A 23,578-nucleotide genomic window follows, 5' to 3' on the forward strand; every position below is an offset into this window, starting at 1 on the left:
GACTGTATATGGGATTGCTACCATCACCGTGAATAATTACCTCTTGGTGATTCCACTTGAATTTCACTGCTTGATGTAGGGTTGATGCTACAGCCACAACGGCATAGATCCAGGGCCTTCCTAATAGCAAGTTGTAAGATGTTTGGACGTCTACCACTTGAAAATTAATGTCGAACCAAGTCGGTCCCATTTGCAGACACAAACTTATTTCCCCAATAGTGGAACTTTGGGATCCATCGAAAGCTTTGACAGTGATGGCTCCATCCTTGATCTCATCCAGGCTCTTTCCCAATGTTCTGAGAGTCACCAATGGACAATTATGGAGGCTGGACCCTCTGTCAATCAGGATTTTAGTGATGAAATAATCTTCGCACTACATAGTGATGTGCAATGCCTTGTTGTGGCTTAGCCCTTCAGGTGACAGCTCATCTTTGTGGAAAGTGATTTTGTGACTCTCCAATACTTGCCCTACCATGTTTGTCATTTCTTCTCCAGTTATGTTGCTGGCACATATGCCTTGCTCAGCACCTTTAATAAGGCATTCTTATGTGCGTCAGAGCTTTGTAGCAGAGCCAAGATAGTGATCTTGGCTGGAATTTTGTTCAACTGATCAATGATCGAATACTCTTTGGTTTGTATCTTCCTCCAGAGATCATCAGGCCTAGTTTTAGTGATGGTTGGTCGTCCAGAAGCCTCCTTATTGGACTCAGCTAGATGTTCTGGAGTATTAACCCTATCGGTTCTTGTCATACCCTGTGTTGCAATTGCTTTTCCAGATTTAGTTTTCCCTTTCCTTATCATCTCGGCGGTGTAATCCTAAGGTATGGCTTTTGGGTGGAATGGTGTTACGACTGTCATGGCCACTGGAATGGGCACCCTTGCTTTGGGAGGTAATACAACAACCTCAAATAGTACAGGTTCCTTTGGGGACCCAAACTCGACCTCAATCGGCCCTGGCGTCTTTGCAGAAAAAGGTTCTTCGAACTCAAGTGGTATGGACATGTTCACTTCGGCGTCTCCAGAAGGTTGCATCTGGACCACAATCAGGTTAAGGGTGATTGTTGTTTTATTTGGCTCGTCACCTTCAGTGATCAATCCAATCGACCCTTTGGGGTCCCAATCATCTTATATCTTAATCATGTGAACACCTCCACCATTGTGGTCTGGTAGAGGGTTGTTATGGACATTCAGATTAGGATCCTTTTCCACAATGATCTTGTTGTAAATTAAAGCTTGGATCTTATCCTTTAAAGAGCGACACTCATCAATGGTATTCCCTTTCATGTCGTAATGGTATGCACAGGTTTTGTTTGGGTTGACCTATTGGAAGGGGTTTTCGGGGTTTATGGCAGGGATAGGGGTGACGTAACCAGCAACTTTGAGCCTTTCATACAGCTGGTCGATAGGTTTAGCAATGGCGGTATACTGTGTGAGGGGTCTGCGGTCGAAGTTTGGTCGGGGTCTAGGGAAATTTTGGCGAGGGGGAGGTGATCGATAGTGGGCTTGTTGGGTGTTGTAGACTTGGTATACGGGTGTGGGTTGAGAGTATCTGGGTGAAGTGGGCTAATATGTGGGAGGTTAAGATGATTGGTAAGTAGGAGGTGGAGCTTGGTAAGAGGGCAAGAGTGCTTGGTAATTTGGGGTAGGCTGATATGTGAGTGGGGGTAATGGGTAGGTTTGGTATTTGATTGGGGACTTTGTTCTCTGTGAAACCATCACGACACTCACATCCCTTTTCTTGGATGTGCCACCAGACTGTAGAGCCTTGTTGGTGGCCTGTAATGTTTCAAAGTTTGTGACCATGCCACTTTTAATACCTTCCTCGATCATTTCCCCTAGCTTAATGATGTCGGAAAATTTTTGGCCTTCAATCAACATCAACCTCTCATAATATTGTGGGTCTTGAGCCCGGATGAAAAACTTATTCATTTGTTCTTCTTCTAAAGTCGGCCTTACCTTAGCAGCTTCTGATCTCCAACGAGTAGCATACTCACGGAATGTCTTTGTAGGTTTATTTTTTTAAGTTCTGGATGTAGAACACATCTAGCTCATTCTCCGTGTTGAATCTGAATCTGTCCAAGAAATCAGACGCCATACTTACCCAATTCGACCACTTCTTCGGGTCTTGGCTAATGTACCAAGATAGAGCATCCCCTTTCAGGCTTCTCATAAAGAGCTTCATGCGAATCTTTTTATCCTTCCCTACTCTGACCAGCTTGTCGCAGTAGGTCATCAAATGGACTCTGGGATCCCCTGTGCCATCAAACATCTCGAACTTGGGAGGTTTGTACCCCTCGGGCAGTTCGACATCTGGCTGAATGAAAAGGTCTTCGTAATTCAATCCCTCGATCCCCTTGCTTCCTTCAATACCCTGAACTTGGCTAGTCAGCTTCTTGAGTTCTATGACCAGATTCCTGATAAGAGACTCTTTGTCATCAGACTCAGGTGTGCTTGAAATAGGTTGAGTATAGTGTGGTATGGTTTCCACATAGATGGGGGTATTGTGTAGATGATCATTTGTGGAGTTTAGTGGTTCAGGGATGAGCAGTGGGGTGTTGTTTGAAGTGTTGCATGTGTTGTAGTGGTGATGGGGAGCGGGTTGGTTTTGTGGTTTTGGGATGTTTTGTGGAGGTGTGGGGTTTTGAGTGTTGGGAAAGTTGACATATGGGGTGGTGATGGAAAACGACAAGCTTGACAAGTTCCGAACTTTGTCCAGTTTTTCCTGAAATTTCAATAACTTTTGCTCGAGCTGGGAGGCACTTTCCTTGGAAACCTAAATACCCTGAGGAACCTCTACCCTTTCAACTGAGTTCTACTTTCTGATGTTGCTCAACTCTTCCATTTTTCTCTTGTTCTTGTTTCTGATAGGACTCGGAGGAGGAAGAGGCGGAGGCCCTTAGATCTTGTAGAGTATGATGACGATGCCAGAGTGCACGAACTAACCTTTGGGGAGTGGAATAAAACAAAAAGAAAATAAAAACAAAGGTAGCAAGTTAGTGCGGGATGTAAGAAAAAGAAGTTGCAATATTTAAACTCATAGTGCGAGAATATAATTCGTGTCCTAATTTGGGAGCCTCATTGTTCCCGAGGTAGGCCTAGCGACAAGTTGATTTGGAGAACTTATAATGCTAAATTCCTCATTTTATTGATAAGAATAAGACGAATCCCAAAACGACACTAAAAATAGCAGAAAATAAAATGTCACTAATGGCCATTGGCCTTATTACATTCTTAAAGCAAAAGAAAAGAATCCTAGCTACTTGGTCCCAGAAGGACCTTCTTCGGGTTGAATATTTTCGTTGATCAGATCCTCCAGCTCGCGCAGATTTTCTAGTAAAAATGCCTTCGCCAGGCATTCTCCTTTGCCTTCCTCAGCATTTTAACAGTCGGTGACTCTTTTCCTCACTTTCCCTTCCAACTCCAGCAGACTGTATTCCAGATATTCCAGCTTCTCACTAGCCCTGGTGACTCTCTCTTTCCATTAGTTGATTTAGTTACTTGATAGGAGTTTCCTCCACCAAGTCAGCAAGAGCGAGGGTATGTTGACCATACCAAAGTCGGGAACTTTGTCATTCATTTCTGCAAAACAAAAGGGTGAGGGCATACTTGTGACAGATTCGGCTATTAAATATCAACAATTAGCATGAGTAGCATTTAGTTCTCCAAATAAATGCATAGACATGGTAGTGTCCGTTTGGGTTTCAAGGAAACCTAGTGGACTTTGGATAAGGCTATCTTAAAAAGTCATTATGCGGACAACATAACTGACTCGACTAGGTTTGATAGTGATTCATGCACAATTGAACAGAGTAAGGTTTCTATGGATATTAGACCGGTACCCTTGAGCGGACAACTCAAGAGGGAAAGGCACGGAACCATCGACTGCACCGTTGATCGACTGGTTTTACCGCAAATATGCCTTTTTCCAAATTTAGGGGTGATAATATTGGAAGGGCGCAACAACTCATTATAATCGTTGCTATGGTATTTTGTTTGGCACGAGTGGAATATGATGTTGAATATGCAATTACAAGAATGAAACAAGTTGTCACGTATTTTCACAATAATTGCTCATAATTATAATGGCATTGAAGGAAAGCGGTAAAAGAAACCATTAAAGAAAAGAAACAAAGAGCCAAGTCAGTTTCATAGCAGAAAAGAGGTAACGACATTAAATAAAGGTAATAAAGAAGTAGTGAAATCACAAGTAACATAAGATGGTAAAAGCCTAAAGAAGTCCCCAGCGGAGTCGCCATGCTGTCGCGCCCCCTTTTTCTAAGGCGAAATCGGGTTCATGACATTTGGGAGGATAACTCGTTCCTTCTTGGGAATTGGGTTTTTGGGTTGAAGAGTCGACACCTAATGATTAAAGTGCATTAGGACACTAAAGAAGAGTTTGAGTTGGAAAACCAGACTCCGGGTAAGGGCTAGAAATTATCTCGAGGGGAAGGTGTTAGGCACCCCCAAGATCCACTAGTGTGGTTCCCGGCCATGTTACAATTGTGACTTTGAATAACAAGTAAGCAAATAGAAGTCTCAAGTAGAGGGGGGTTTTCACATAATATTGCAAGCAAGTTGAGAGTTTGACGAAAGTAAAGAAAGCAGAAATTTTAAAGAAATAGTTTGAGAATAAAATAAACAAATAAAGGAAATACAAATAGTATGGATCAGATCAATGCAATACCCGGTAATCACTCCTCAAAAGAGAGGCTACACGTGGTATTAGCGCACGGTCATCATATCCATATCTATCCTTCCCACCCCGTTAAGGTATTAAAGCGCAAAATAGTATCGTTTCTTATTGCATGCTATTACTCGTCCCAATCCTATCAGTCCCGGAGGCATTTGAGACTACTAATCCTTAAAGGGAGGGAGTTGGGGCTTTTCATAGTTTTAAAAGGATAAAAAGTCTAGGTGACAAACAAAACACATAAGCAACTAGGGGAAAAACAAATAGCAGTTAAGGCTCAAACAAGCCTCTTCACTCAAAGGAGCAAATATATAGCATGACTTCAAATACTGGTTATGGTCTGAATTAATGCGTTAGGACAGGCTGATTTATCACATATTTCTCAGATAAGGAGTTAGCCTTGTCTGATTGTAGTTTATCAAAACTGACACAGTTAATTAATCACCTAATGGTTTGCCTAGGTGAGACCTATAGGCATGACATCTAACAATACTGATTTTAAAGAAAGGATTACTGGTTTTATAAACAAAAGTTCTGCAGATTGAAAATGATACTACTACTGATTTTAAACTCAGAGATAGAATAGTGAAACTGATTCAATTGATTACCCCTATAGGAATGATTTCTAAGCGTTATTGGTTTTTAAACGATTGCAAAAATGCAAGAGTCCTATGGGCATGATATCTAGAATGAAGTTGATTATTATTAAACCTATGTATATGCAGAAGTGTAGAAAACCTATGATCACGATTTCTATATGCAGAAATGCAGAAACCTAGATACATGATTTCTATATGCAGAAATGCAGAGACCTAGATACAGGATTTCTATAAGGAGAAACGCAGAACTTATAGGCATAATTTCTAAGATGCAGAAATTTATAAGTAACCTATAGGCATGCTGTTTATGTTAATGCAGGAATCAGAAAATCCAATAGGCAAGTTATCTACCCCTTTGCATACATTCATCCCATCCCTTTCCACTAGCCTTCCCCAATAGTCATTACAAATTATTACAGACCCGAATGACTCAAAAAAAAGTAAAAAAATTACATAAGAACTTCCAGCTATAACCAAACAGCCTAATTCAGACTCAAAGTCCAACAATATAAGATAAACCAACTTCCAGGATCACATTTCCAAAAGCCTTTCTCATACTTGGGATGTGTCAAAGTTCCTAAGAGTAAGTGTAAGTGCATAGGGGGGGATCAGGGAAAGCCATGGCAGGATGGCGGTCATGCCCTACAATTGGGAGTACTGGCATACCCCTGACCAGCCTGTCAGCGAAAATTGGGAGTTAGGATCCATTGAGGATCAAGTTTGGACCTGGACAGTAATTTGGATACTGCCAGGCCATGAACCTTAACTCAAACACATAGAAAGAATATGGGTAAGGATTCATAACAGAAAACAGATGCAAGGAAAGAACACACATAGTTAACATTAATCATGAACAACAAAGTAAACAGGATTGCAGAAAACTGTAAATAAACACATAGGGGTGAGGCAGGAAAGCTAAATTAGAACATAGCAGTTTCAGGGAAAACAAACAAGTAAAAGTAGTCTTGAAAAGGCCAAGTTGCAAACAAAAGTTCCAAAAGATCCCAGAAAAGAGCAGAATGTTGTAAGAGTATTGAACTCAAAGTATTAAAGTGGGTAAGTAACTTGAAAGTATTGATCTAAAAGTTCGAGATATTGAACTCTAAGTGGTGTCAAAAGTGCAGAAGGGTAGTCCATTTTATAGTACAGAAAATGAGTAAGAAAAGGTAAGGAAATAACTTTGAAATCAGTCTCATATGATCTCCCTTCAGTTAAGGGATTTGATTTCAAATGGGTAGAATACAATTGAGGAAAGAAATTTGATTAAAATCTTTTCACAGTATCATAAAAAGGGTAAATACATAGAGTTTATTTAAGGCAAAAGTCCATTGGTACTTGGTTTGTAAAGGAAAAGGAAAGGGAATCAATCAGATAGCCAGTAAAATCAACATTACAGGCTTAGTTCGACTGAACCAAGTCAGGAATAGGTAAAGAGGGTTCAATCGAAGAAAAATCAGTGACAATTCGTCAGCTTTATTAAAAGGATTTTAGAATCAATCAATCAGTTGGTGAAAACCTTTTGAAAGAGAAATTTCACATATATAAAACATATCAATCAAACTAAAGAAATCGTCAGGTTACTCAAAAAAGAGTCTAACATTGAAAGCCTTAGAGTCACAAACAAAAGGAAATCGAGTTCAGTTACAGACTCATAGTGAGTCCGAAAGACTAGGGTCGCAAAGTGGAACCCTAATATCACTTGCCAAAGAAACCCCCAAATCCTAGGGTTTCGAATTGAGTCAGACATAGAGGTGAGAGAGCATGTCATTGAAAGAGGCTCAGAAGTGTCTTCCAAAGAGTTTATGAGAAACAAACATACATGATAGAAAGAACTGATTCAAGGTCATGAGAACATGTTTGAGAAAACTCGGAGTTTAAACAAGTTTAGAAGAAAGAGATGATACGAGCTTAAACAAAAACAGGTGAAATATGCTTAGCAAGAACAAAAATAGAGCTAAATAAAGTGAACAAAATTAAAGAACTCGACCATAAATACGTATAGCAAATAATAAGGATTAACAACAGGGATTAACATGTGAGTACAGGAATAACAACAAAAGTAGAAGAATCTTGCATAATAGAAAGGAAACAAGAGAGCAAACTCAAGCATAGTAGAAAAGAAAGCATACGAGTATAACATAGGTAAACACACATGAAGAAAGAACATAAAGCATTAGAAAGATATTTGAAGAAACTTTTTCAGAAACCCTAAATTTGAAATTGAGCGATTTTGAAAAAGAAATTTGGGGAAAACCTTTTAAAATGTCAAGTAAAGCCCAGACATATCACAAATCTAAGAAAAAATAGGCGAGTACAGAACCTCAGACAGCTTAGAGTTGCAGAGAAAACCCTAGAAATGAGAAAGGTCTTGAGGAAAGTCAGATCCTGAGTCGAAAATTATCATATTGCTTGAACATGCCGAGGTAATGGCCGGAGAAGACATAGATCTACAGATCTGAGAAGGATCTGCAGAGAGCCATTGAAGTCGGGCTTCAAAACCTTGAATAGTTTAGGTCTGATGGTGAGAAAGGATGAGTACAAACCATCCATGGCCGGAGACGCCATGGATTCCGGTGGAAACATGGTGAGATAAGGTGTGAGACGATTAGGGTTTCGGAGAGGCTTGAGAGGATTTGAGAGACGAAGGGGTTCAAAGGCGTCGTCTCAGGTGAAATAAATTAGGTCAAAGGGGGGTTTGGGAAAAAAAGGAAAGGGTGAATTACGGTCGTTGATCAAAATGATCAACGACCTGGATCAAAGGGCAGCCGGGTGGGTTTTTTAATCGGGTCAGGGGTCGGGTAATTTGGGGATTGGGATGGTTTAATTTCGGGGCGGAATTGGGTCAAATTGAGGGCCAAAATTGAAAGGTGAAAGGGCTGTAATTGAAATAGAAATGGGCTAAGTGTTAAATAGTCTATTTTCCCTTTTTATTTTATAAATATAGTAATAATAATTTTAAAAGTAAATTAAAAATACTGAGCCAACAAATACTATATAAATATTAATTTAAAAATACTGAAAATAATTTTATAATTATAAAATACTACTAATCGTGAAATAGGCTATAATTGCAATTACATGCAATTTAGCTTTAAAATACCAAATAGATTTGTAAAAAATATACAAAATCACCTTAATTATATTTTGGTGTAAATATGAGAATAAAATAAGTTATTCACCAAAATGATAATCTTGGGAATAATTATTGGATTTTGTACTGCTAAAAATAGACAATAAATTGATTTTAAAATCTTAAAAATTAGGAAAAAATACCAAAACTCTTGGGCATGCTTATATATGTATGTACATGCTATTTTGAAAGTATTTTGTATATAAAAATATATAGGAAAAAATTGGGTATCAACACAATCTGAAATGGTAAAAGTCTAAAGATCCCCAGCGGAGTCGTCATGTTGTCGCGCACCCTTTATTCCCTCTTTGCATCAGAAAATCAGGTTATAACATTTTTTGGGGTGTAGGACAACTCATTCCTTTTGGGAACTGGGTTTTGCATTTGAAGAGTCGCCACCTAATGAGTTAAGGTGCATTAGGACACCTATAACATTCATTTCTAAGTTTGTTTGATAACCAGAGATAGGGTAAGGGCTTGAAATTATCCTAAGGGGAAGGTGTTAGGCACTCCTCAGGATCCACTAGTGTGGTTCTCGGCCAGACAGTTTTGTGAATTTGTACAATTAGCAAATAGACAAGTATAGGCTCAAGTAGTAAGGTATTTAGGTTTAAACATATAAGGGTTTGAAAACAATCAAAAGGCGAATTTTGAAAGGGAGCTGCATTTTTTATAAATACTTGAAAATATAAAAGAGAGAGGAGTCCTAGGTTTATTTATAATATGGATCACATCAATGTGATACCCGATATGACACTCCTCAGGAGAGGGGATACACGTGGTATTAGCGCACCGATCATCATATCCATATCTACCTTTCCCACCCCGTTAAGGTATTAAAGCGCGGATTGTTCTCCACCTCTATTGCATGCTATTACCCGTCCCATTCCAATCAGTCCCGGAGGAATTTAGGACTACTATTCCTATAAGGGGAGGATTTCAGGCTGACTCTTAGGTTTTTAAAGGGTAAAAAGACTAAGGTGACATTCAAAACACGTAGGACTGCATATTAGGAGAAACATGTAAGCAACTAAGAGGCTCATATATACCTCCTCAAGTAAAGCACATTAATAGCACAACTCAAACACATTTAGGGTCTGAATTTAAAGTACTAAGGCAAGGGGAATTTTAATTGTTGAAGCAGACCAGTTAATTACATAACTCAGATAAGAAGTCCGAATCAGGTCTGCTTGATAGTTGTAGCAGTTACTAACTAACAAAGGCGGATTCAGTTTTTATTGTTATCATCTAAGGCTTGCCTAAGTGTGTTGGTGATATCCTATAAGAATGATGTCTATTACTGATTCAGAATGTAGAAAAGTAGTGACAGTTTTAAAACGAGCGATTTGAGATCCTATAGGAATGCTTTCTAAATAGTATTAATAAAAGGAGAACGAGTTGTTTAAAACTAGTTCACAACAGTATGAGTCAAACTGATTTTAAATTAGACTGGTTTCAGATCCTATAGGCATGATCTCTATTATTGCAGATTTTTTAATTCCTATAGACATGATATCTAGTAGAACATGAAACGAAGCAAGCAGGATTTACTTGAAATTCCTACAGGCATGATTTTTATGAGAAATACTGATTTTAACCTTATGAACATGATGTCTAATTATAGTCGTTTAGATACTATAGGCATGGTGTCTAAGTGTGGTATTAAAACATGCAGAATTTAAAACAGGTCCTATAGGCATGTTATCTAAATGCAGAATTAAAACATGCAGAATTTAAATAAACGGATCCTATAGGCATGTTCTCTACACTTCTAATAGTTAAACATGCATAATTACCCATCTACTTTCCACTAGACAACCCCAATATTTGTAACAAATTATTACAGACCAAATACTGAATTACATCAAAAAAAGTGTAAAATAAGAAGTTACAACTATAGGAATGAGGAACTTAATCAAACACGTACACACCAAACAAACAGTTTCAGAACTCGAATGAGACCACAAAAGGAACTAGGGTTTTAACATGCTGAAACAGATAGAAGAACGACATGAGCAAAACTTAGCAAAATCACAAACACGTTAAAATCATAGATCTTTGAAAAGCAAAATTTAAAGGAAAACCCTAATCGGAGAAGATGAAGGGTCATTTTTGTCGCACCTCCTTTTTTCCGCGCCCGCGGGGGCGCGTAGGGAGTTTTCTCCAATTAAAGGATAGTCGAAACGGGATTTGTTTCAGACTCGCCACCTGGGAATTTTAAGGCGTCCCAAGTCACCGGTTTTAATCCCTGAATCGAGGAGAATATGACTCTGTTTGTTATTCTGCGAACCAGAAATCCTGAGTAAGGAATTCTGTTAATTCGGGAGAAGGTGTTAGGCATTCCCAAATTCCGTGGTTCTAGCACGGTCGCTTAACCATTTTTATATTTGGCTTAATTATCTTGATTTACTAAATACCCTTTTTCTTGTTACCTGATTTTATTACCGCTTTTGTTTAGATTGTTTACAATTATATAAACGAATCACGCGTACGTATATTCGTATTATATACCTTTTATAATTGTAGAGAATCGTGCCACGCATACGTGTACACAAAAAGGTTGATAATATTTTTTATATTTTTATTATAAAAAAACCATACGTTCAAAATTTAAAATAAAATTAAGAACATCGTCGCCCTTGTATGATTAAACAATGAACTGCACATCTCGGGTTTTTAGGAAATTAATTTGCTATTCTCCGAAAAATCCCTTTTATTAAATATTCGCTCGAAGTTGCGCGAACGCATAATCCGAATTGCTTTTAGAAATATAATCAGGTTACGCGAACGTATCCCTAATCACAAAAATATTCTTGATGGTAGTATAAATTTGTTTACAAATTGTTTATTACATCCATATTATTTTTATGTGAAAATCATGAGAAATCCCCATTTGAGATGCCCTTAAATTCTTTGAAAAGAATTCACAATTTATTAAATGTTGACCGCTGATTATATTTTTACGTGTGAATTATATTCTTCCGAGCCATTCAAATTTTAGGAGTAAAAATAAACAAAGTGTGATTAATACTACCATTTTTCTCGTAAATCCAATATATGTATACCCAAAAAGTGAATTGCATATGAAACTAAAAAATTGATTTATGAAAGGAAGAGATGTTTTCGAAGAATTTTCATTATTTTATTTATAACGAATGCTATATTACATTCTTAAAATTGTTACAATTTATAAGCCTAATCTCCTTCCACATCACTTGTTCTTAATCCGATATGCATGATTATTTTAGTTAATTCTACTTATGATTGAGTTTGGGATATACCTAATCGAAACGATTTTATTCTCAACCTATGCGAACTATTAGCAAACACTAACTTTACAGGTAAAAAAAATTGTTGACTTATTGTTTACATTATTTTTTAAAGAAATGAGGTGATTGCATTCAAATAACTAGGTCATTTGTTATTAAGAAAAGAACTAATCTACCTGTTGTCTTTAATAAGACGATATCATATATAACATGAATATAACCCTACACCATTCACCATATTCCAACATTGTGAACCTAACGGATTTTATAAATGCATCTTTCGATTATTGATTATAAACATAACCATTATTACGCCATATATGAACAAAATGCAACCAACATCATCTAGTCTTAAACCACAACCAAATAATTAACAGAATATGCTAACAATGTATTTTCTTGACATTTCCATACTATTCTGTACCTAACTAACAATGTCACAAGACTTAATTAATGGCCAACTTTATGCCATGTTCCCTATCTTGACAATTCAGATATAACTATACTAATGAGATTTCGAAATGGATAACATTATTACAAAGCTTTTATACGAATTTCAAATTAAGATAATTAACTTATAGCCATCGTGTCGAACTCACTACTAGTTAACCAACATGAAACAAAGCTGAAATCTAAACTAACGAACTTAAATGTATAGAAGACAGAATTACAATTCGAGCTTCATTTATTTGTCATGTTGGAAGCTTTGCATGACATGAGTTTACAGATATGTACCTGGAAATGAAGGTAGAAGAAGTAAATTTCAGCAGTGACAGCAGTAACAAAATCAGCAGAAAATGCCAGTATTTCCACAGATTTGAGCAACAATACAGAACCCGAGAACCCAGACACAACGTAGAATGACTCTTTAAGAAATTTCAGACTTTAAACTCAACAATGGGATTTGAACAAATTCAGACAGATAAAACACAGTATTTCTGATTTTTCAAGACTTAGGTGAAGGCAAACTGACAATTTCAATCTCAGAAATTCAACCTTAACACTAGCTTCTATTGTAGAAATCTATTTTTTCCTGCTTCTGATTTTTCTTTCTTTATTTCTGTTTTCTTTCTTTTTCTTGAATCAGATTTCTATTTCTGCTTCTGTGTGTTTTTTCCTCTCTTAATTTCTGTCCAGATTTTCTCTCTGTCTCTCTCTGTGTATATGTATTTCTGTGTGTATTAAAATCTCAGTGCCTTTTTTTCAGTCCCAATCCCCTCTATCTTATACAGGTCTGCCCCTTTTTCCTTTCAGTGCTGCCTGGACCCCCTTCTTCTTTTAAAAACCAGAAAATCATATCCAAAATCTGCTTTTAACTACTTTAAATCCCATTAAGTAAACTTTTCCTGATTTCCAGCATTCCTATTAACCTTTGTTTCCCATTACTTCATTAAATAATAGCCATTATCAAACCACTATCAGTACACTACTATTATCACATTACCCTACTGTTTCTATCCCAGAAATACCCTTGAAAACCTACTATTATTACTGCCCTTAAAACAAAAAAAATCAGAATCTGATACAAAACAGATTTTATAATCTGTTCAGGCTTAATTATCTTTCTGATTTAACCAGCTATAACCAATCCTATTAACAAACAATTCTGTCTTTACAGATTATGCTAAACAGAGAAATGCAATAGCTAATGTACAAAGGCTAAATTCAGATTGAACACTGAACTTGCATACAAACATATTAACACTTTCAACAGAACAAAATTTGAATCGAAATTGAAGTTGGCATGAAAGCAGGGGCATTGTCAGTTTTGAAACTAACTGCCCAGAAATCAATACACAAATGATTGACAAACTTTCTGACTTATTAAACAAGAAGCAACTAATTGGGAAGAACTAATTAACTGACTTCAACAAAATGACAATAATCAATCCAAAAAAGATAAATAGGGTATTACAATCAGCATTAATGGCAATAAGAATTTACAAAACAACTAATCGACGAACTTAATCGAGTCGATTACACATATTATAAACAATCATAACCAACAGAAACAATGATATAATTCTGATCAACTAATCGGGTATGAGGCAGAATCACAGAATTAATCTAAACAAATATGAAAAATTACACAGACAAAATAGGCAATAATATATGTAGTAAACAAAAAGAAAAATAGGAAAAATACCTCGGAATCTTTAAATTATATGGACCCAAGCTTGACTTGGATTTGGACCCTTTTGAAATCAAACAGACCTTAGTCAAAGTATTTTCAACTGAAAATACTTTGACTAAGGTCGATTAGACCCCAATCTCCTATTTAATTTGGACAGAAGCCAAAAATTTGGTGTTTCTAGGGTTCTTAAAGGTTCGATTTGGGTCTCAACCATTTCTGGTCAGATTCGAGGGGAACCAAAGATGACACAAGGGTTAGGGAGGCCTAGGGGTCATTTGGTGTCAGTTTAGAACGAAACTGGGTGAGTTCATGTTTGGCTCGAACCTTCAAAAGACGATTCGAAGAGCTCTGAGGTGATTCAAGCCAAACAAACACCAGATCCATAGCTATGGTAGTTAGGGGAAGTTACGGTGTTAATTTGGAAGTCATCGGAAAGGGTCGAGTTTTCAGACCAACCATCGATTTAAGATTCGAAGAGTTGGGGCCTGATTCGAAGGAAACTAATACTAGATCTGTGAAGAGGGGGTTGTGAGGAGTCGAGGGTGTTCAGGTGGTGACCGGCGGCGTTGTTGCCGCCGGGTTTCAGGCGATGGAGAGTTAAGGCGGCTAGGGTTAGGGGTGTGATTCGGAGAGGATGATGAACAGTGGAGAGGGGGGTGTTTAGTTAGGGGGCCGGGGTAGGGATTTGGATTTATATAGGGATGGGGTGGATTGATATTGACCGTTAGATCAGGCAGAATGGATGGCCAGGATCTATCTACTTACATGAAAGGCGTTGTTTTGGTTTAGTTGGGGAATGGGTCGGCCCGGGTAATGGATCGGGTAGGGATTACGGGTAAGAGATGTGGGATCTCAGCCGTTGGAGGGATATGATCAAACGGTCCTTGATGAAATGTGACCAAACGTTGTCGTTTGGATTTATTCCTGAGTTGGACCGACCTGGGTTGTTTGGATTGGGCTGTGGGGAGGGGGGGTAAATTTGTTTGGGCCTGGATTTCAGTCCAGGTCCGATTTTTTTAGTTTTTTTTTAAAACTTATTTTACATTTCCTAATTTTAATCCTAAGTATAAAAATCCTAATAAAAAATTATAAAACAATTTTAACCTTACAAAAATATTAATTACTTTTTAACAACTATTTAACAAATAGACAAAGCGTTAATCACACAGTAAAACATTAAAACTAGAACAGATGCATATTTTTGTGATTTTATTTCAATTATCTTTTAAATGCATAATTAAATCCTAGATATGCATGGAACATGTATTTTTATTTTAGTTTCGTTTAATTATAACAAAGCAAACATTTACGGACAAACACAAACAATTAATAAATACCGCATAAATTCTAAAAATTGCATACTAAGAGAATTTTGTTTTATTTTTTGATTTATTTTAGAGTATTTTTCGTGAGGCAAAAATCACGTGCTCACAGCTGCCCCTCTTTGTGTGGAAACTCGAAGAGTTTGCGTGCAAAAATAAAGTGAGCAGATACGAGCGATTTTTGCCTGTTCGAATACTCTGTGAGAAGCATTTTTTGAAAGATTTGACCAAACCTTTGCTTCAAAGATTTCCTACATATCCTTGGCTATAAAGGAATCAGGTCAATGTAGTTCGGGAAGTTTTGGGTAGCTGGGACTACCATGGGACTGTGATGTTACTGCTGTTTTGTGTTGCTTTTACTGCTTACTGACCTCCTTATTACACCTTGCTTCAAAGGTAAAACAAAAGCTAAACTAGGCTATGGTATATGAATTACAGATCTTATCTAGATCATGCCCTTGCGTTTCTTGTTGTCTTGATGTCTTGGTGACTTTTGGGCATCTTTTGCTTCTGACTTGTTCCGCATTTCCTTTCATTATGCATCGTATTTCTTTTATTTGTTTGTGACTCTTGTTGTTTCTTGCTGGGTTTTGGTTGGACTCCTCTGCTTTATTGACTTTACGTGTGCTCCTTTCTCACATGGGCGGGCTTTTGACTTCAACCCGTAATGTCAAACTACATTGCCATTCTGTTCTTCAGGTGGGCGCCTGACTGCTGATCCTTCAATTGTATTCCCTTATTCTCTAGGTGGACGCCTGATTGCCTCTTCGATTCTTCATCCTCATTCTCCAGGTGGACGCCTGTTTTCTTCTTCAATTCTTCATCCTCATTCTCCAGGTGGACGCCTGATTTCTTCTTCAATTCTTCATCCTCATTCTCCAGGTGGACGCCTGATTTCTTCTTTAATTCTTCATCCCCATTCTCCAGGTGGACGCCTGATTTCTTCTTCAATTCTTCATCCTCATTCTCCAGGTGGACGCCTGACTTCTTCTTAAATTCTTCATCCTCATTCTCCAGGTGGACGCCTGACTTCTTCTTAAATTCTTCATCCTCATTCTCCAGGTGGACGCCTGATTTCTTCTTCAATTCTTCATCCTCATTCTCCAGGTGGACGCCTGACTTCTTCTTAAATTCTTCATCCTCATTCTCCAGGTGGACGCCTGACTTCTTCTTAAATTCTTCATCCTCATTCTCCAGGTGGACGCCTGATTTCTTCTTTAATTCTTCATCCTCATTCTTCAGGTGGATGCATGACTTCTTCTTAAATTCTTCATTATCATTCTCCAGGTGGTCGCCTTCTTCAATTCTTCATCCTCATTCTCCAGGTGGACGCCTGACTTCTTCTTCAGTTCTTCATCCTCATTCTCCAGGTGGACGCCTGATTTCTTCTTTAATTCTTCATCCTCATTCTCCAGGTGGACGCCTGACTTCTTCTTTAATTCTTCATCCTCATTCTCCAGGTGGACGCCTGACTTCTTCTTAAATTCTTCATCCTCATTCTCCAGGTGGACGCCTGATTTCTTCTGAAATTTTTTCATCCTCATTCTCCAGGTGGACGTCTGATTTCTTCTTTAATTCTTCATCCTCATTCTTCAAGTGGACGCCTGACTTCTTCTTAAATTCTTCATTCTCATTCTCTAGGTGGACGCCTTCTTCAATTCTTCATCCTCATTCTCCAGGTGGACGCCTGACTTCTTCTTCAATTCTTCATCCTCATTCTCCAGGTGGACGCCTGATTTCTTCTTTAATTCTTCATCCTCATTCTCCAGGTGGACGCCTGACTTCTTCTTTAATTCTTCATCCTCATTCTCCAGGTGGACGCCTGACTTCTTCTTAAATTCTTCATCCTCATTCTCCAGGTGGACGCCTGATTTCTTCTTAAATTTTTTCATCCTCATTCTCCAGGTGGACGCCTGATTTCTTCTTTAATTCTTCATCCTCATTCTCCAGGTGGACGCCTGATTTCTTCTTCTATTCTTCATCCTTATTCTCCAGGTGGACGCCTGATTTCTTTTTTAATTCTTCACCGGGTGTTTCCTGACACAAATGTTGTTTTTGCCCCTGTTTTAAATAAAAGAAAACTTCGTTAGTTTAAAGCAGGGTGGTTAACTGGGGCATTCTTGCCGATGGTGGGGCTTCTCTTCTTCTTGTTTTATTGCCTTGGAATGGTTGAAAAGACTGTTTTGTCCTTGTAATTGATCCTTGACTATAGAATCCCCAACTGTATGTTTTCCTTCAAACCCTTTTAACCGTAATTATATGTCTCTCCTGACATTGCTGATCCACTTTTGATTCCACTTTTCTTCCACCCATATCTTATTTTTTATCCTATTACCTCCTGCCCATCATGGCCGTATTTTTGTCCTATGCAACCCTGAATTTTGGTAGTATACCTTGACATTCCTTCTTATTTGTTTGGAATAAAACTCATCTCAAAAGCTTTAGAAGTAAGATTATTAGTGACGAAAACATGACGATTTCGAAAATCTAGAATGAAAAGAAAAATCCAAATTTGGATGACTGTTGGAGAAAAAATAAAGGACTTATCTGATTGGAGTCACTGGCACCAATGACCATGGTATGCATTTTGGATTAATCAACCCAGTCTTTTTAACCAACCTCTTTTCAATTGTTTCATTTTGTTTTCCCAAATTTTCCATAACCCAATTTTCTTTTGCCAATTTACAAACCTTATTTGGGTCGCTGTATCTAAAAGAGTTTTCACCGGCAAACCTTCATCATTTGTTCATTTTTTTTAATTCCTTTTCGCCTTATGGTGTCTGCGAAGGTTTTCACCAATAAGACTCTCTCATTTTACTTTCTCTCAACTTTCGTCGTCTCATGGTGCCCGCGTGGGTTTTCACCTATAAGACTCTCTCATTTTTACTTTCTTTTCTTGTTTGGACCAGAGTGTTATGAACCATCTTCATTTGCTTGACGCGGCATTTTTCTAAGATTGGTCGAAAGGTCTTTTTGGTATAGGGTTGGAATGGAAAGGTATCAAAAGTTAAACAGTTTTGATATGGGTTTAAAATTACAACTCTTGGAATCTTTTTCTTATTTCCAATACAATTCCTGCCCCAGTTTCTTGATTGGGGTCTCTTGATGTTTCTTTTTGTGCACATTATGCATATCGTATACCCTATGACCGAGCCGTGAGGCACCTACGTATCCTTCTTTGAGGAATCGGGTCAAACGTAGTTCATTACAATAATAGTGATTTTCTAATTTTATCCCTTTTATTTTTCATATTTGATTTTCATTGATTCCAAGAGAGGGTAGGAAAAAAAAACAAATGTGGCTCAAAGGGGAAGAAAAGGGTATAGTGTTTGGATAGCAGAACAAATTGCCTTTGTCATTCCAATCTTCGAAATAATGCCAAATACAAACATTCAAAAAGTTATGCATAATATCTCTTTACCGCATCAGAATTGATAGCCATGTCTATGCATTTTCCTTCGATATCTGTTAAACATAGTGCACCATTCGATAATACTCTGGTCACAATGAATGGTCCTTGCCAATTCAGGGCAAATTTGCCTTTTGCCTCAACCTGATGTGGAAGAATACGTTTCAGTACATGTTGACCCGCTTCAAACTTTCGGGGACACACCTTTTTGTTGTATGCTCTCATGTATCTGGCATTGATGACACTTGCGCACAAAACTGATACAATCTCGCTCCATGGTAAGCCAATAGTAACCAGCTCGGAGGATTTTCTTTGCCAACACATATCCACTCATGTGGGGTCCGCAAACTCCTGAATGTACTTCAGACATGACAGCTGTAGCTTGTCTGGCATCTATGCATCTTAATAATCCAAGATCTGGTGTTCTTTTATACAAAACTCCTCCGCTTAAGAAGAATCCATTTGCCAATCGCCTAATGGTCCTCTTTTGATCTCCTGTGGCTTGTGCGGGATATATCCCCATCCTGATATACTCCTTGATGTCGTGGAACCATGGTTCACCATCAAATTCTTCTTCAACCATATTGCAATAAGCGTGCTGATCGTGGACTTGAATATGTATTGGATCTACATAAGCTTTGTCCGGATGGTGCAACATTGATGCCAGGGTAGCCAATGCATCGGCAACCTCATTATGGATTCTTGGAATATGTTGGAATTCCACTGATCGAAACCGCTGACAAAGATCATTTAGACATTGTCGGTATGGTATGAGCTTCAAGTCGCGTGTTTCCCATTCTCCTTGAATTTTGATGTACCAGAAGATCCGAATCTCCCATGACTAAGATTTCCGGGATACCCATGTCTGTGGCTAGCCTTAATCCCAAAATACAAGCTTCATATTCAACCATATTATTGGTGCAATAAAATCGTAGTTGAGCCGTAACAGGACAGTGATGCCCTGTTTCAGAAATGATTACAGCTCCTATCCCGACTCCTTTCATGTTAGCGGCCCCATCAAAGAAAAGTTTCCAGCCAGGTTTTTCAATTTGCTCCATCTCATCGATATGCATTATTTCTTCATCGGGAAAATAGGTTTTCAATGGTTCGTACTCCTCGTCGACCGGGTTTTCAGCAAAATGATCAGCCAGTGCTTTGGCTTTCATTGCAGTTCGAGTCACATAGATGATGTCAAATTCTGTGAGCAATATTTTCCACTTTGCAAGTCTCCCTGTTGGCATAGGCTTTTGAAAAATATATTTCAACGGATCCAGACGCGAAATGAGGTAAGTAGTGTAGGATGACAAATAGTGTTTCAATTTCTGAGCTACCCAAGTTAGGGCGCAACATGTCTTCTCCAGATGAGTATACTTAACCTCATAAGCTGTGAATTTCTTGCTAAGGTAGTAGATGGCCTGTTCTTTTCTGCCGGTGAGGTCATGTTGCCCCAATACACAACCAAATGAATTTTCCAAGACCGTCAAGTAAAGAATCAGAGGTCTTCCTGGCTCTGGCGGGACCAACACGGGTGGGTTCGACAGGTATCCTTTTATCTTATCAAACGCCTCTTGACACTCATCGGTCCATTTGACCGCAACATCCTTTTTCAACAATTTGAAAATAGGCTCATAGGTTGTCGTAATCTGAGCAATAAACCTGCTGATGTAATTCAACCTTCCCAACAAACTCATTACTTCAGTTTTGATCCTTGGAGGTGGCAATTCTTGGATGGCTTTGATTTTTGATGGGTCTAGCTCGATGCCTCGCCGACTGACTATGAATCCTAGCAACTTTCCAGATGGAACTCCAAATGCGCATTTGGCAGGGTTAAGCTTGAGGTTGTACCTGCGAAGTCTTAAGAAGAATTTCCTCAAATCCCCAACGTGGTTGTCCTGATGCTTTGATTTTATGATCACATCGTCCACGTATACCTCAATCTCCTTGTGTATCATATCATGAAATACTGTGGTCATTGCTCTCATGTAAGTTGCCCCGGCATTCTTCAAACCGAATGGCATTACCCGGTAGCAATAAGTTCCCCATGGTGTGATGAATGCTGTCTTTTCTGCATCTTCTTCGTCCATTAGAATTTGATGATACCCGGCATAACAATCCACGAAAGATCTTATCTCATGCTTGGCACAATTATCGATCAAAATATGGATATTGGGTAATGGGAAATTATCCTTTGGACTTGCTTTGTTGAGATTGCGGTAGTCGACGCATACTCTGATCTTGCCGTCTTTCTTTGGTATAGGAACGATATTAGCTAACCAAACAGGATATTGAGTGACTCGAATGACCTTTGCTTCCAACTGTTTGGTGATTTCTTCCTTAATTCTCACACTCATATCAGGCTTGAATTTTCTTAGCCTCTGTTTGACAGGAGGCACCATTGGATCGGTGGGCAATTTGTGAACCACTAAATCAGTGCTCAAGCCCGGCATGTCGTCATATGACCATGCAAAAACATCTTTGAATTCTTTAAGTGCTTTAATTAACTCTTCTCGGATCCTTGGTTCGAGATGGACACTCATTTTAGTTTCTCGAATATTATTCGTGTCCCCTATGTTGATGTCTTCGGTATCACTCAGGTTAGGTTTGGTTTTTTCCTCAAAGTGAATTAACTCTTTACTAATCTCTTCAAAAGCCTCATCTTCATCATATTCTGATTCATAATCACAATATATTTCTTGAATTATTATTTCGGAACCAGATTGATTTTTAAGACTGGGCTGAGGATTCCTCATGCATGCCATATCACTAGAGCCAGCGTAAAAAGAACTGTACAGAAAAAGAAGAAAAGGAAAAGAAAACTATCAGGAATGATAATGAAAAAGGAAACTGTATTTTATTGGATGATGAAAGATAACAAGGTTTGCACACTTCAAACAAACTGTAAGATAAGCATTGGGATTACAACCCTGAGGTAACCCAAACAAACTGAAGGAAAATCACAAAATAAACTACCAAGACTCCTTTCGAATGGGGAGAGGAGTGGCTTTCCAATTATTAAGCTTTGTTTCTGGCCCAACGAATTGAACTTCTGCGTTGCTACAACCTTCCCCGCTTTCCACCATATTCACATCGTCAAACAATTTCTCGAATCTTTCAATTAATTCCTCCTCAGGATTGACCAGGGATTTAGGAATTGTTGTTATCGGGCGATTTTTAGCACCGGTCTTGACAAAAGACTTTGATAGATGTGGGACTGGTTTTGGAAGAACCCATGCCTTTTGTTTCAGCTTTCTGGCCTTTCTCACGTCGGTGACCGTGGGTATGAATCCCAAACCAAATGTTCCCCAGTTCTCGGGGAGAGATACTGGTTGTATAATTCCTTGCAAAGATGAGCCCAGACCTTTGCCGGGTATAAAACCATTTTTTAACATTTCATAGGCTACCATGACTGATGCAGAGGTTATCTTTGGATTCGGAAGGTACTTCCCCTCTGGAATTTTCTCTACCGACACTGTATCGGACACTTGGTATACCCATGGTCCCTGGTCATTTTCTATTCCCTCGACCGGTACAATGGCACTGCTGTGAGCATTTAAACTTTCTTCCCCATGCACAACTATTTCTTGATGATCCCATTCAAACTTGACCGCCTGGTGTAGTGTTGACGGGACTGCTTTAGCAGCATGGATCCATGGTCGACCCTACAACAGATTATAAGAAACAGTTATGTCCAGTACTTGAAACTCCATCGTGAATTCAACTGGCCCTATTGTCAGTTCCAACACTATGTCGCCAAATGAATCTCTGCTTCCACCGTCAAACCCCCGTACGCAAATGCTTATTCTTCTGGATCCTCTCCTCTTTGATTTTTAATTTGCTTAAAGTGGAGAGAGGGCAGATGTTTGCACTTGACCCGTTGTCAACCAATACCCGGGTTACTACGGAGTTTTCACATTTCACGGTGAGGTAAAGAGCTCTGTTGTGCTCAGTCCCTTCCACAGGCAATTCATCATCAGAAAATGTAATTCTGTTCGCCTCAAAGATTCTGTTGGCTATTCTTCCCAAATGATTTACAGAGATTTTATCGGGAACGTGAGCCTCATTCAGGATTTTCATCAAAGCCAGACGGTGCTCCTCTGAATGGATCAGTAATGACAATAATGAAATTTGAGCGGGCGTCTTCTTCAGTTGATCCACAACAGAATAGTCATGGAGCTTCATTTTTCTTAAAAACTCTTCCGCTTCTTCTTCCGTCACATCTCTCTTTATTGGTGTTGGATTATTTTTAGTCTTTCTTAACTCTTCGGGAGTAAAACATTTTCCCGAACGAGTCAAGCCTTGCACCTCACAGACTTCTTCCTTGACTTCTTTTCCCTTGTACATTACAGTCACCCATTCATAGTTCCATGGAATGGCCTTGTTGTTGTTCACTGGTAGCTGGGTTACAGGTTTGATAATAACCCGATCTATACGGGCTCCTTCCACGACTACAATGGGTTTGCTGGCAACCCCTGGTACTATCACTTTCGACCTTTCTTGCTTTGTGGCAACTTTTCTCGAAGATCCCTTCTCGACTACCACAGATGGTTCATCACCATTTCTGTTCTGCTTAGGTACCGACTTCTCCTCTGTTAACTGCTTATCCGGCTTGGCTTCATGAGACCTGATCATCATGACGGTTTGTGACGGATTCTTTGTCTCCCCATCAACCTGTACTATTTCTATCATATTAGCCTCCTGATGGGCTGGCATTGGATTTCTATTGATATTGGGAGCTTCGGGGGTTTGAACCTCGATTTTATTAGTATCAATCAGCTCTTGTATTGCATTTTTTAAATGCCAGCATTTTTCCGTATCATGGCCTGGTGTACCGGAACAATACTCACAGCTAATGGTGTAGTCCAGATTCTTTGGAGGAGGATTGGGTAGCTTGGATTGTATTGGTCTTAGCATGTCCAGCTGTCTCAGCCTGTGGAACAGACTAGTGTAGGACTCTCCCAATGGAGTGTAGGTTTTCTTTTTCTGTTCCCTTTCTCCCCTGAATGCTGGCCTAGGCCTGAAACCTGG

This window comes from Nicotiana sylvestris, chromosome 5 (assembly GCF_000393655.2).
Source record: "Nicotiana sylvestris chromosome 5, ASM39365v2, whole genome shotgun sequence".
Lineage (NCBI taxonomy): Eukaryota > Viridiplantae > Streptophyta > Magnoliopsida > Solanales > Solanaceae > Nicotiana > Nicotiana sylvestris.